The 15,463-nt window shown below is 30.6% G+C and overlaps 1 long non-coding RNA gene across 1 annotated transcript; it reads left to right on the top strand.

The window, feature by feature from the left end:
• The first annotated feature begins 5,598 nt into the window (after nucleotides 1–5,598).
• Nucleotides 5,599–6,273, top strand: LOC127144220 (uncharacterized). Its single transcript, XR_007815795.1, has 2 exons — nucleotides 5,599–5,753; nucleotides 5,984–6,273. It is a non-coding gene; the product is annotated as an uncharacterized LOC127144220 (long non-coding RNA).
• The last annotated feature ends 9,190 nt before the right edge of the window (nucleotides 6,274–15,463 follow it).

The following is a 15,463-nucleotide window of genomic DNA, read 5'->3' as shown; positions in this document are numbered from 1 at the left end:
TTCGAGATCACTAGACTGATATGTGCATCCTTCGGGATCACTAGACTGATATGTGCATCCTTCAGGGCCACTAGACTGATATGTGCATCCTTCGGGGTCACTTGACTGATATGTGCATCCTTCGGGATCACTCGGCTGATACGTGTATCATTCGGGATCACTAGACTGATTGATGTGTGCGTTCTACAGAACCACTAGACTGTTTATGTAGGGTACCTCTTTAGAGGAAGCTAACCGTTATTACCCTAACGGGCCCAATACTAGGTCCCTTACTGGGTATATTTTATACTCACCCTTTTTCTCTTTAACTTTTCAGGTAAGGGTATGGCAAGGGGCAGACCGGCGAGGGGCAAGAAGGATGCGTGAAGCCCATATGGACGCATCTGGTTTTCTTTATGCTTCCGCTGATGTATTTTGTTACTTGTTATTTTTCATTTGTCAGATCGAGTCATGGTTAGAACATTTGATTGGTGGTTTTGTGTTTTGATGATTTGAGAACTATATTTTGGAACTCTTGAGAACGTGGTTTAAAATAGGGCCCGAAATTGCTTTTGTGATATTTTAAATGTTTTTAATGAATTGTAACCGGTCTTTTATGAGCTTGTGTATTTTACTATCGAATCTTAGTACTACCAAGAGACCTCAGCTTAGTCCGAAAAGTTAGGTCGTTACATTTACGTTGTTTAATCTTTCTATCGTCTTTCTTCTTCTTCTTCATCATCTTTTTTTTTTTTTGTTATTTCTTTCCATCGTCTTTCTTCTTTTCCTCTTTCTTTTTTTACGTCGTTTAAATTTGGATAACCAATTCTAAACGATCGTGTAAAAAAAAAACAAAATCTAGAAAATCATGTATAAAATATCATGAAACAAATCATTTAGATTAGAGTAGCCAAATGTAAACGATTGTGTAAAAAAATAAATCAACGGTAGACAAATCTAAACGACCGTGTACCAACAGAATTAAAAAAATCGTTTATCCAAATCTAAATGATCGTGTAGACAAATCTAAACGATCGTGTAAACAAATCTAAACGACTGTGTCGACATATTTAAGTGATCGTATAAAACAATAAACGATCGTGTGGCAAAAGAATTTAAAAAAATCATTTAGCCAAATCTAAACGATCGTGTACCAAGTTTTGAAAAAAAAGTCGTTTAGATTTCTAAACGATCACATCTAAATGATCGTGTAACCAAATTTAAACGTAACCAAATTAAATGATCGTGTAACAAAACTAAACGATAGAATTGAAAAAAATAAATTGTAACCAAATCTAATGATTGTGTACCAAATTTTGAGTTAAATCTAAATGATCGTGTACCATATTTCGAAAAAAATCGTTTAGATTTGGACACAAATCTAAATAATTGTCTAACCAAATTTAAAAGTAACCAAATTAAACAATCGTGTAACAAAATTAAAAGATAGAATTGACAAAATAAATTGTAACCAAATCTAAACGATCGTGTATCAAACAATAGCCAAACCTTAACGATCGTGTACCATATTTTGAAAAAAAAATCGTTTAGATTTGGACACAAATCTAAACGATCGTGTAACAAAATTAAACGATAGAATTGAAAAAATAAATTGTAACCAAACTTAAACGATCGTGTACCAAACAATAGTCAAATCTAAACGATCGTGTACCAAATGTATTACGCGTGTGTTGTTGTACCAAATATATTACGCGCGCGTTGTTGACTGGACATTTTTGGTATTTTACACGGTGGATGTGTGGGTTTTTTTCGTTTTCAGAATTGTTCTATACAGTGTAAATAGTTTCACTAGAAGAAATATAGGCTTTAATGTCGGTTGGAAAAAATGCAAAATGAGCATTAATGTCGGTTTTGAAAAGGCGGATGTTTAATGTCGGTTTTCCACCGACATTAAAGAGTAAGCTTTAATGTCGGTTTTAAACCGACATTAAAGGTCCGCCATTTTGAAAACCGACATTAAAGGTTCATTTAAATTTTAAGTTTAATAATTTTATTTTTTTAAAAAATAACAAGCTTTAATGTCGGTTTTAAACCGACATTAAAGGTCCATTTAAATTTTTATTTTAATAATTTCATTTTGATAACAAATTCTCTCTCTTACTTTACTCTTTCAATCTTCTCCCACTCGCAAACCCTTTCTTCTCCAAATGGAATCTGTCCATTTCTTCTCACATTCTCACCGGTGAATGCATTCCAATCTTCTCACGCCGTCGCCGTCACCGTTGCCGTTCTCACGCCGTCGCCATCTCATCCCGCTAGTTACAACGTAGCGGCTGTTGGCAGTGGTGAAGAAGGTAAGTGGGATTTTCAATGTTTCCTCATACTCGCTCATTTCAATTTTTAATCTCACTCGCTCTTTGATCACCCTTCCTCGTCGTTGAAGATCAGAGCGTTCCTTTCCCCTCCCAAATATGCTAAAAGAATATCGCCTCCTTCTTCAATGACTTCCTTGTCCTCCTCGGTGGCTCACCGTTGTTTTCGTCGGATGTCACCACCAAATGCTTCCTACTTGGAGAGATCTGCATCTTCGGTTCCTTTCGGTGTATGTAATATTCAGGGAAGTTGTGCTTCTAGTCACATGTTCCTTCACAGTGGTAACAGCTGGGAATAACACCAACTCTTCCAACAAAAGAACAACCGGATTCGTCAAACCCAATACCAAACCACTTGAGCTATACATATTATTCACAAAAAAAAAAAGAGAATTAAAATTAGAAGTACTAAAAAAGAGAGGCCAATACAATGTAATTGCCTTGTATATTGCTGCTTTTCTAATTTGATTGCGTTTCCATTTAATGAATTTTTAGTTCAATTTGGGTAATGGATTCCAACTGAATGCTGTGGTGAGTTGTTTTTTTTTTGTGTAACTGGGGAAGAAACAAATAAACATCTTTCCAATTTCCAAAATTCTTTCTGTACTCATTCAAAGTTTATTCTCTGTTTGTAATTGAGTCTGTTTTTTTTTCTTTTTTTTTTCTTTTCTCCAGGACTTTTGGCACCAAAAGATTTTCAAGGTTGGACTCGGAGATTAAAGCTGCGGTAGAGACCAATGAGTAAGCTTCCTTAATTAAATGCAGTCTCTGAAACAGTAATTTAATCTTAATTACATCTAAACCATGTTTTGTTTGTTATTAGTTTTTCTTAAGTCATTGCTGCGGCCGGAGAAGCTGAAACACACAAGAGAGGGTCCATTGGAAATGCATCAATAATAAGTTGATTTTGGTTGTTCCATATGGAAAAATTCTGTTCTTTGAATTACGATCCCAGTAGATTTACAATGTCATGGAAGTGGGCAATAGTCGATATATTTTCAAGTTACTTTCATAGAATTATTTGTTAAGTTGCTTTACAAGGTTCCTTCTATTTTAGTTTAATAGTGTAATACGTCAATAAAATGAAATTTCATTTCATTATATTTATAGCTTAGTCCACTGTTTCAGGGAGCTGCAGGAGTTGTTGTTCAATATCTCGGTTACACTCCTGGACTTTTTATTGTGGGGCTCTTTGCTATTCTAGTCTTGTGGATGTATGCTAACTTTTGGATTACAGGGACGTTGTTTATAGTTGGAGGTACAAACTTCTTTCCATAAATTGGGCTCTTTGTAATTACCAGTTTAGTCTCATAAATTTATTTAGATTAGGGTCTGTTCTTGTTGATAGGGTTGAGACTCCATTTCTTTTCCCTCCCTATGATACATGTTTCTTTTCACACTTCTCGTTCTCGGTTTCCTACACAGACACATATTAATAATTAAAACTGTGGTACAGAGTTGACTACTAGATCTTTTCCATGGTTGTGGTTTGTGTGTCTTCATAGTAGACGATATATATCTACTAAATACCTGTGATTAATTGCCTAAATTAGGGTACATCTTTGTCACAACAGGCAAAGTCCTCTTTGTGGGTAGTCTGTTGGGCACCTTAGAAACTGACCTGTGGAAATCGTATAGGCTAGCATATAATGACTCATTGTTACTTAATCTCTATAAGTATCCTTATTCCATCCTTATTCCTGATCTTTAGTTACTGTTTTACTGGGTAAATTGGAAGTTGAGAACTGCTTTACAATCAGTGCCAGAAAACAAAATGACCATGGATCAATTGGAGAAGAGATATTAGAAGTCTGAGAAAGAGAGAAAATTGTGCATGGTTCAAACTGTGGTTCGCTCATGTTATTGATTTTGTGTTTGTTTTATTTTCCATGATGTTTCTTTGAGAGGGGGGAAAAATGTTGCAAATAATTCGTTTATCTGATTTTCGTTCGTCTGATTTTCGTTCATCAGTTTAATAATAAAATGCCTATGCAGTTTGTGTTTCAGGAAAAAAAAAATGGAAAAGAAAAAAATTACTGAGTAAATTGGAAAGCTCTTCTACCAAGGTTAAAATATTCAAAGGATGGCAAGGTATCTTAACTAAAAATATCGAAAGCCAAAAGGACTCATTCTCCAAGTGTTTGACTTGGTTTTCAAAATACATTGGAAATGGCACATATTTTCCTTCTTAGTCTGGGAGCTTTAGAATATGAAATAATTTTCGACCAATTAAGTTACTTTAAAGCTGCCAAAGCCAAATTATCAATTTCCTGCTTCTAGAAATGTATTCTGTCATGTAAGAAACTGGGCAATAAACACCTGAATCCACATATGAGAATAATCAGCGAGGTTATTGTATAACAGGCTCCAGGTCCTTCACGCTACAGCCTGCAAAAAATAACACCAGCTGAAGCAAAAAATGATTTTAAGGCCATCTGTTCTCAAAAGAGGTATGCTTGATATTTCTTTCATTACATTTCTATCAAAACCCTCTCGATATTTTAGCTGATTCGCTTCTGTTATTTGTTCCTTTGTTTCATGATGCAGAGACTTCCTTTTACAGTGATCTTTATTGGTAGTATGTTGGGCACCTTATATGTTTCCATGGGCCTCCACAGCTATATTCTGTCAGTTTTCTTCTCTGTATTACAGGTATTTAAATAAAATACCTTATCTTTCTTCATTATTGTGCAAACTTTTATTCCCATCATCCAGTTAGTATCTCTCTACTTTAGATTAGTGATGTAATTAATTTTAATTAGTTTTCTTAATTGTTAAGGTTTAGTTTCCTAATTGTCTCAGTTAAAGGTTTATTTTCCTTTTCAGTTTCCTAATTGTCTTGTTTAATTTCCTTTTTAGTTTCTTAATTGTCTTAGTTAAAGATTTAGTTTCCTTTTTAGTTTTAGGTTTGTAACCTATGGAATTAGGCTATAAAAAGGCATCTTCTCCGTCTTTTTCTATTCATTCAATAATTGAAGTATTTTTTAAAAGAAACAAATTTACCAAGATTTAAAGTATTAGTTTAGGGTCCTTGAACTTTAAAAAGCATCTCATAGGTTTGTGAACTTTTAATTTATTGTCAAAGTCCCGTTGGTGATGGAGCTGGTGATGGAGCTGGCCTTGACACTGTGGAGAGTGGCCAAAGTGTACCTGTTGCTGCTGGTGCCGGAGATACCAACATTTGTGATGGTATTGTTCAGTTGTATTGGGAAAGGATTCTGGGACGAAGCTTAGATTTAAATGGCCAAGTTCATCAAATTGCCCTCAAGGTAAAAAGTTATGGATTATGATTCTACTAGAAAGCTGTCTGTGACAACCATCTTAACCTGGACGACTTTTTTGTGGATACTTTAATGTGAATGTATTTCCAGGCCATAGTAAGCTTGTGGGTTGGTGCTGTGATTAGTAGCTGGTGCAATTTCATAACTGTCTTGTATGTTGGTAAGTGTTTATAGATTTTACTTCTCAAAACATTTACATATTTAATTTCTTTGATGATATCATTTACCTATAACCACTAAAGAGATTTAGAGTGTTTTTGGTTGATTTAGATATTTGATATCATTTAGATATTTGTACAATAGTGTTCTTTGAGCGTTCCGATATTATATGTAGATAACAATTGTTTTTGTCGTGCTTGATTGAATGTAGATAACTGTATATTTTTCCAGGTCATTTTCTACTAGAGGAGGACGATAAGTTTCTAGATAAGGTTTGAGCTACAGTTCAGGAAGAGGAATGTCAAGCCCTTGCTGCATTTGGTGCCTGTTTCCAATATTAATAATTGTTTGAAGAAGCATTTTCGAGACCTTTAAAATGTCGTGATCTTTGAATTTATATAATTCTGTTTGGTTGCAGTTAATTTTACAAGCGTGTTTTCATTGTTGGTGGAATCAGACTTGAATAATATGGGATTTATGTGCTTTAAGATATGAATGGGATTTATTGTTGCTTTAAGATATGAATGGGATTTATGTGCAAGTGCTAATAGCATTTTCATTGTTGGTGGAATCAGACTTGAATAATATGGTTTCCTACGGAATGTGACTTGTAGTTTCAAGTTTGTAGTTAATTTCACTTGTTGGATTCAATGTTGGTTTATAAAAAATGGACAATAATACAACAATTAAATAAATATAAATTTCTAAAAATGGACAAAAATAAGCCTTTGATGTCGGTTTTAAACTGACATTATTGGCCTCTTTAATGTCGGTTTTAAAACGACATCATAGCCCAATCGACATTAAAGGGCTTCAATAACACTATCAAAGATGTCGGTTTAAAACCGACATTAAAGGGCTTCAATAACACTATCAAAGATGTCGGTTGAAAACCGACATTAAAGGCCTTTATTGTCGTTTTTAAACCGACATTAAAGAGGCCTTTAATGTCGTTTTTAAACCGACATTAAAGTAAAACCGACATTAAAGGCCTTTAATAACGCTCGCAAAGATGTCGGTTGTCAAGTGACATTAAAGCCCTTTAATGTCGGTTTTAAACCGACATTAAAGGTCAAATTTCTTGTAGTGTTTTCCGATTTTCTATATTTTTGAGAAGACCCCATTATTCTATGATACTATTTTTCATATTGCTATGAAAGTATGCCAGTTTATATATTGATATATGAAAGATAAGTATATCATTACTATGAAAGTATGCCAGTTTATATATTGATATATGAAAGATAAGTATATCATTACTATGAAAGTATGCCAGTTTAATGATATATGGAAGATAAAGTATATCATATACTACTGAAGTCATGACAAAATCAACATTACAACTAAAACAAAATACATATAATAAAACATATTTGAATTTCAATAATCTCAATAGAATCAGATTTTAATCAAATTAACAAGAATCCAACGGTGATAAAGATATCTATTACTATCTAATCTTATATGGTTGATATTTAATATTGAATTTTAACGATACTGAAAGTTATTTGACATGATGATTATTTAATTCTTAATTATATTAATTTGTGTTCTAATTGATGTCTTGATTGTTTAATTATTATTTGATTATTATATTATTGTTATCTAAAACAAAACCACGCAAACATATATAAATATATAAAATGAGAATGAAATGAAGGTGTTGTATGAAACTTTTTATTGCAATGCACTCGAGTAGATTTTTCAAATATTTGTCATGTTGTTTGCTACAGTTTCCTTTGCTTTCTAAAAGAGGATTTATAAAAACCTTATGGAATAGCTTTTATTGAGGATGACATTGGCAGTGCTCTCAAACAAAAATATTTGAAGACATTATGACATATAATACAGAATTCATCAACTACAAAAGTTAATGCTTATTGTTATCAAAAACAGAGAAACAAAGAGGGAAAAAAAACAACCTTTTTCAAAGAATTTATAGCCGTAGATCCTTTTTTAGCGTCCCTAAAGTTAACAAATGATGAACGCTCGTGGCTGAGCAACCCCAACTTAGACAAGCAGATTCTTGGTGTTTTTTGAAGGGTAGCTAAGGAAGCCGTCTTTCCAGACGTTATCATAATTTTTCAAGTTGCTCATAATTAACCCCCAAGCACACTTGTTGCGTTATTCATAGATTGTTCCAAAATTTATCAATACAACCTTGTTACCTCTTTTAGCCTCTTTTTTGGTTTTTTTTTTTTTTTTTTCTTTTTCCTTTTCTTTTGGCTTCCATGCCAAAGCTTTTAAACTTAATTTTTAGAATCTGAGATCTACACAAAGTGAGCAATTGTTCTAAATGCCACATATACCATAACAAAATTATCGACTCCAAATTTAACAAACAATATCTTGATAATCAGCCTTAAAATATAAAACAAAACGGGAAAAAATCTTTGACTTGCTCTATTTTTGCTAATTGTGCTGAGTTGTAAGAAATTGGCTGCCAAGTCCTAAGATTTAATCCTTTGTGCTGTCGCCATAACATATATTTTAGGGCTTGAGGATACAATGGCGGTGAAGTGCCCTGAGGTTAAAGTGAAAATAAATTAAGAAAAAACAAATTGAAAAAACAATGTGAGATAATCAAATAATCTTTTTAGATAATCCACATGCTAATAAATATTATAATAGCTAAAGGGACAACAAAAGAGAATAACACAAGAAACTATGGTAATCCAGTTCGGCCAATGATGTCTACGTCTGGGGAGCTACGCACAGCCCAGATGAATAATTTTATAAAGATTCACTTTCAGTCAAAATACATAAAATCAGCATATGAACTTTGTTCTACTATATGACTATTTAGCATGTTCAATAGCTTCAGACATCAGGCTCCCCTGAATACATGAGTCATCCTTCTCTCGATGGTGTCTGACTTCAGGCTCCCCCTGAATGCATGGTGAATCTTTCGAACGTAGTCTTCATACTCTATTGAAGTTTCTGCTGTGATCACTCAAATCACTTCTTCGTCCTAATTATTACTCATCATATAAATTATCTTAGATCAACATCCAAAACCTTTAGTCATAAGATCGCACTACCTTTTCGTACCTGCTGCCTCTACTACTGATTCGTACCTCCGGCTTTGTCAACTGTATATTGTTTCCTTGTTTGTTTAGTCAGTCAACAAGCCTCCGGAAAACCTCTTTTAAATAAATAAATAAATAAATAAATAAATAAATAAATAAATATATATATATATATATATATATATATGACATATATATTTTCTACTTTCACAAAGATATTTTGGAAGATTCCTAAAATAAAGAGAAGTCTTTTTATCTTTTGATTATCTTATATTTAAACAAATAATCTCATATTTTGTATTAGACAAAAATCTTCAACACAAAATAAGAGATAAGAACGGTAAAATCAAAATTCCCACACAATGCAAAATAAAAAAGTCATGTCTAGAGTTTACTAATTTATTTTTCCACACAATGCAATTCTCCGTTACAAATTGTTTTTGTAGAGCTGCTTATATGTATGACAAAAATACATTTTAAAAAAATTAGGTCTATAACACATACTTATTTACTTTTACTATAAAAATAAAAAACAAAGTCAACCCACACGTAATACATTTTAATATACAGTTGATACACTACTGATACATACTTGCTACACTTGATAAACTCAACCCACTCGATAGACTACTAATATACAGTTGATACACTACTGATAAAACTAATATCTACTTTGGTACACTTGATATCCTCCTAATACGCACTTGATATACACTTGATACATTTGATATACACTTGATATACACTTGATATACTTGATATACATACATGATATATACTTGGTACACATTTGTTATACAAACTTGATAACACTTGATCAACGCCATACTAGCGATATACCAAATATTGATTTATGATAAAAAAAAATTTGAATTTTTGTTAAAGGATTATTAAAAAGTTATTTATTATAAAAGTAGAAACTATAAACACATACTACTACAGTACAAACTAAAATAATCTGGACCCTGAACACAAACTATGTAATAAAACCCAACTATAATAACATACAACTACAATAATTTACTCATTGCCCTATTGCTCTCTAAAAAAGTGTTTCACGTTTTTATTGCCCTAAAGTTGATAAAAATCAACTTATTTAGAAAAAAAAAGTAAAATTTCATAAATATAACAAACTACTAAAATATTTACGACCCGTATAAAAAAGCCCATAAAGTTAGTCATTTCTTCTCCCCTTCGCTGCTATTTTTTTTTCTATCGTCTTTCTTCCTTTCCTTTCTTTATTTTTTTTTCGTTGCCATTTCTTTCCATCATCTTCTTCTTTTCCTCTTCTTTTTTTACGTCGTTTTGATTTGAATAACCAAATCTAATTTATTTTTATCGTCTTTCTTCTTTTTCTCTCTCTTTTTCTTTGCTACAATTTCTTTCCATCGTCTTTCTTTTTTCCCTCCTCTTTTTTTACATCGTTTATATTAGGGTAACCAAATCTAAAAGATTATGTATAAAGAATCTTGAAAAAAAATCATTTAGATTGAAGTAAAAAAATAAATGACGGCGTAACAAAATAATTTTAAAAAATCGTTTAGCCAAATCTAAACAATCATGTACCAAAGAATCTTGAAAAAATAAATGATTATGTAAAGAAATCTAAACGATCGTGTAAAGAAATCTAAATGATCATGTACCAAAAGAATCTTGAAAAATTTCGTTTAGCCAAATCTAAACGATCGTGTACCAAATTTTTTTTTTTTAAAAAATCGTGTGTAATCAAATCTAAACAATCGGGTACCAAACAATAGCCAAATCTAAACGATTGTGTACCAAATATATTATGCGCGTTGTTGACGGGACATTTTTGGCATTTTTTATAGTGGCTCTATGAGCTTTTTCGTTTTTGGAATTGTTCTATACGATGTAAATATTTGGCCGTTTTGTTATATTTTTTAAAAGACCCCACAAAAAATGTCACATTGTTTTATTTAATTAGCCAAATGTTACAAGACATATTTACTTAATTTTCAGTAAATTTAAAACCTTTAATATTTTGTTATTTTCAACATTTATGTATATAAACATGTGTATAAGGTGTACCAAGTGTATATAGGTATATCAAATGTATATCATGTGTATCACTTAGTTTGGACTTGTTTTTTTGTCAACTCTACAAAATAAAAAAAAATTGTGCGACAAACTTGCAAATTGCTAACTAAAAATTGTCACCACAGTAATTTTCCCTTTTTAATGTCTTTTCGTCATATTAAGATCAAAACTGAATATGCAACTATTTGTATCAAATGAATAATTATATGATAATTTCAATGAATAGCAATTTTTTGAGATAATAATCAAGTGTTCTACATTTTAAAAAAAATGCAAATAGAGCAAAGTTTATCAATGATAAACTTTATGTGGTTGATAGACATCGTTCATAGACTCTTCTATTAGTCTATTATTGAAAGATCGACAAATTTTACTATATTTGTAATATTTTAAAATATTGTTATATGTAGCCACCTAATTTTGTCCGACATTATTTAAAATCAATTTAATTGTTAGATTAATTTTTGCCATAAGTTGGTTTATTTTTAATTTTGTGATTAACTACCTTTTTCTTAAAACAAAATGTTATTCAACTACTTTTTAAGTTTTGTAGGTAGTTTGGTTAAAGTAACTAAACCATTTAGCTAGGGTAATTAAGGTAAGTGGATAAATACCAAACATGGTAACTTTTTGGAATTTGATTTTGGTTATTAAAGACTTCATGCCATTTTGATATGAATGCTAAAGTTGGTATTATTTTCAAATTAAAAGAAACTAGCCATTTTAAATTTACCATTTTAAATTTTTAGCCATTTGAAGAAGCATTTTTGACTATAAATAATCCCTTCTTCTTCATCCATAGGAAACACAACATAAAGAAAAGGCCACACAAAAAAACCTAGAAACTTTTACAACCTTCACATTGTCTCTTCTTCATCTAAATCTCTAACTTCCATATCATCTACTTCTTTTAACCTTTATATCTTCTTAAAAAAAAAAAAACAAAAGATATACAACATCCATTTTGTCTTCTCTTCTAGCAATCCCTAAATCTTCATATTTATCCCTACAATGCCAAAAATCCAACGCACAAAAAAAAAAAAAAAAAAGACTTTAACTTAGTTGGAGCTATATGATAGAGTTTTGGTTCCAATGATCCACACCTTAATAAGAAATGAGTTTAGCGTGTTGAGATTTCAACTTTTCTTTCTTTTCTTTTTTTTCTCTTCCTATTCATATTATTTTGTTTATTTTCCTTTAAAGTTCTTTATTTTTCATTATCCTTACTATTTTAATTATTTTATTTATCTTTCTTCGATCTTCCATAAAAAATGCAAAAAAAGAAAAAGAAAAAGAAAAAAAAAGATTAAATATTTGCTTATTATTATTGTTCTTATTTCTCTTATAACTATTTATTTATTATCTTGTGAGCTTCTCTTTTATAGTTTTTATTTATTTATTACATATTTCTTCATACCTTGTTGTAATCTATTTTTTATTTATTATTATGTCTTTACTTTATTAATTTATTCTTAAGCTTTATTTTCTAGGTATTGTTTCTATATATTTTTTAGATATAATTAACATTTTTATTTATTTAATTCTTTTTTCTTTTTATATCATTTATTATTGCTTCATTAGTATTTTCTCATCTTCATTATCGCTTCTTTAATATTTTTCTCATCTTGATTATTGCTTCTTTAATATGTTCTTGTCTTTTATATGTTATTTAATATTTTTCCCCTATTTTGTGGTCAATTTAATATGTTATTACTAATAATGTTTAAGTTTGTTAACATTTTAAATTATTTTTCTTTAAAAAAATCCAACGATCAAATCTAGGAAATTTGGGGGTCCAATTTCTTAAAATTCTTGAGGTGAGGAAATCGATTCTTTGGAATTCTGAGATCGACCTCCAATATGTTTTTACTAAAATCTCAATATGTTACTTTATGTTTGCATAATTTATTACGATGCTTATTTACTCTTGTTTATTTCTACTTTATAAGTCTAATTTTGTTTCTTATTTAAAACTTTCAACTCTTTGTAATTAAAATTCTCAATGTTTTAAAATCTTTCTAACTTAAAATTATCCAAGTTTTAAAACATTTCACAAAACTATTTTTCTTTATCATTCATAATTTTTTTCTTTTAAAGTTACAATTTTTTTTATGTTTTTCAAACGTTCAAAACTTAATCTATGATTTCATACCGTTTTTTCTAAATGAAATCCTACGACGAAATTTAGGAAATTTGGGAGTCCAATTTCTTAGAAGAGGGATCACATATTTGGGAGTTCAAGATTTGATCTCAAGAAAAAATGATTTTAATTAATGTTTTAAAAACATCTCTTTATTAGAAGGCTATTCCTATGACGGATTTTGAAAAATTATATTAATTCCTCACTTTCTTGAGGTGAGAAGATTTTCTTCAACATAGTTTAATTGATAGAATGTTTTCCACTTATTTTATGAGATCATTGCTTCAAATATTGGAGTAATGAGGGGTAAAATAAGACATTAGTTTTTAAAAGAAATTAAAGAATATTTTCAATTCAAGATTTGGAATTTAGCCACTGTTTTCTAAATGGGTGTTGTGCAGTGTTAACACTTTCCATATACACAAATGACTCTCAAACTCAACTCTAGTTTTCGCAGACCATTTTTTAATGATTCTTACTGTATTTCGATGTCCAATCACACCGTAAAAAAGATTGGTAGCCTCTCCTATTTTATTTTAAAACCTAACTCATTTTGATGACGTCAGCCGCTCCGCGTCGTCTCTGGCACGTGGCGACACTATATATATTAATACTTTGAATCTAAATGCTATTTTTGCATCTCCTCCAATTAATTATGAGAAAATATGGAAACAACCCAAACTGTAAATTTGAATCCAACAATTCAAGTAGTTAGTTGAATAAAATTAGTTTATTTTATGGGAAACTGTTAAAAATATTTGATAAAATATTTATATTTTATAAAAAAATTAAATGTAATGAATTTTGTCTTTTAGTAGTTTTATTGTATGAAGTTTAAATAGTTTATAATTTTTTTTATTTTTGAAAAGATTATTTTGTTTTCATATGAATCTTAAAGATATATATCACAAACAGTTTTCTTAGTCAAAACGTCTAAGAACGACTTACTATCCTCTAAATAAAACACACTTCACCCAAAAAGCTGAAAGAATACGGTAATATTTGAATAGGAATGGTTCAACTGCAATTTTGACTTATATAAAATTAATAAGAAAATCACATATTTACAGACTATTAATTTTGAAAGAGTGACGGATTTATTTAATATAAAGTTGTATGTTATAAGAAATAACATTGCTTCGATAAGACTCTGTCCTTTACCAAAACAAACTATGCCATCTCATGAAGAGTGACTCTGTCCCTATACCAAAACAAACTATGTCCTCTCATGAAGAGTGGTTGTTTTTTAAATAATAATGATAAAAATACTGATACTACTGCTACTACTAATAATAGTTTTATTCAAAATTTTGAACACCTTTTACTTGAAACACACCATCATCTTATTTGATTTGGTAATACAAGAAAGAAAAATGACATTAGCCAATCATGAAACTCAAAAATTAAACAAACGCCAATATGTTTATGGGGGAATACCAAACGCGTTAATGACTTTAATTTTCGAAAGATGCAAGTGTCAAACTTCTAGGTCTCTCTTTCTCTTAAAAAATACATAAACCAAATCATATCATGTTACTCAAAAATATTCTAAAAGGGTAATCATTCGAGTGTTGAATGAAAGGAAAAGAAAAACTGAATTTTAGCTCCAAAAATTTGAGACCATTAGGCAAACTAATTAAGAAACCGGAGCTAGTCAACATGGGACGATGACTCACCGTTAATTTAGATGCTCAAGTAATTTTGAAAAGTTTCCATTCATTTTGAAGTGGGTTTGGGAGAGTTTTAGTGAAAATTAATTTATAAATGCATCAACAATGACTTATTAAAGTTTATTTTTATATAACTAGTTCGATGTTCGGTTCTACAATTTCAAAAGTTATTTTAATTAGGATTGTTATTTTTGTTGAACAAGATGATTGTTGATCAAATTTTAGTTAGGGATAAACTCACATGACTGTCAAATGACACCAACAATTGAGTTTTGTAATTTGAAGACAGAAACTAAAAAACAAAGTACAGAGGCTCTGATGCCTAAGTGAGAGAATTATAAAATAAAGAAGTTGAAATCTCAAGTTACCTCATAATGGAGCTATATATTGAGAAATACTTACGGTGGATTTAATATATAAGTTTCCTAATTCCAAATAAGATAAAGTTATCTAACAAATTGAATGGACAAGACATGTCTAATGGAGAAGGTGGGCCCGACCTCCATCGAGCGTCTTCCTTGGGCTATATATAGGGCTTCAAGTGTTACTTTTGGCCAGGTATGCATAAAATATGTCTTGTTGGGCATTTGGCAAGAATCGTTCTTGGCCACCGACTTGGGCTTGGCACAAGCCAATCCCCTTTTCTAGCCCCACTCCGATGTTTAATTGTCTCTTTTGGCTCGTATCATGCTTTCTTTACAACTTTATTATTTCAAAATGTCAATTGTACCATTCGATCCAAAATCGCCCAATAATACTAGCCCTTTTCTTAAGTTGGGTTGTGAGGTTTGATATGACTTGAGAGTATACTATT

This window comes from Cucumis melo, chromosome 12, assembly GCF_025177605.1.
Source record: "Cucumis melo cultivar AY chromosome 12, USDA_Cmelo_AY_1.0, whole genome shotgun sequence".
Taxonomy (NCBI): domain Eukaryota; kingdom Viridiplantae; phylum Streptophyta; class Magnoliopsida; order Cucurbitales; family Cucurbitaceae; genus Cucumis; species Cucumis melo.
The sequence above is the reverse complement of the archived record's forward strand: the minus strand, read 5'-3'. Positions and strand labels throughout refer to the sequence as shown.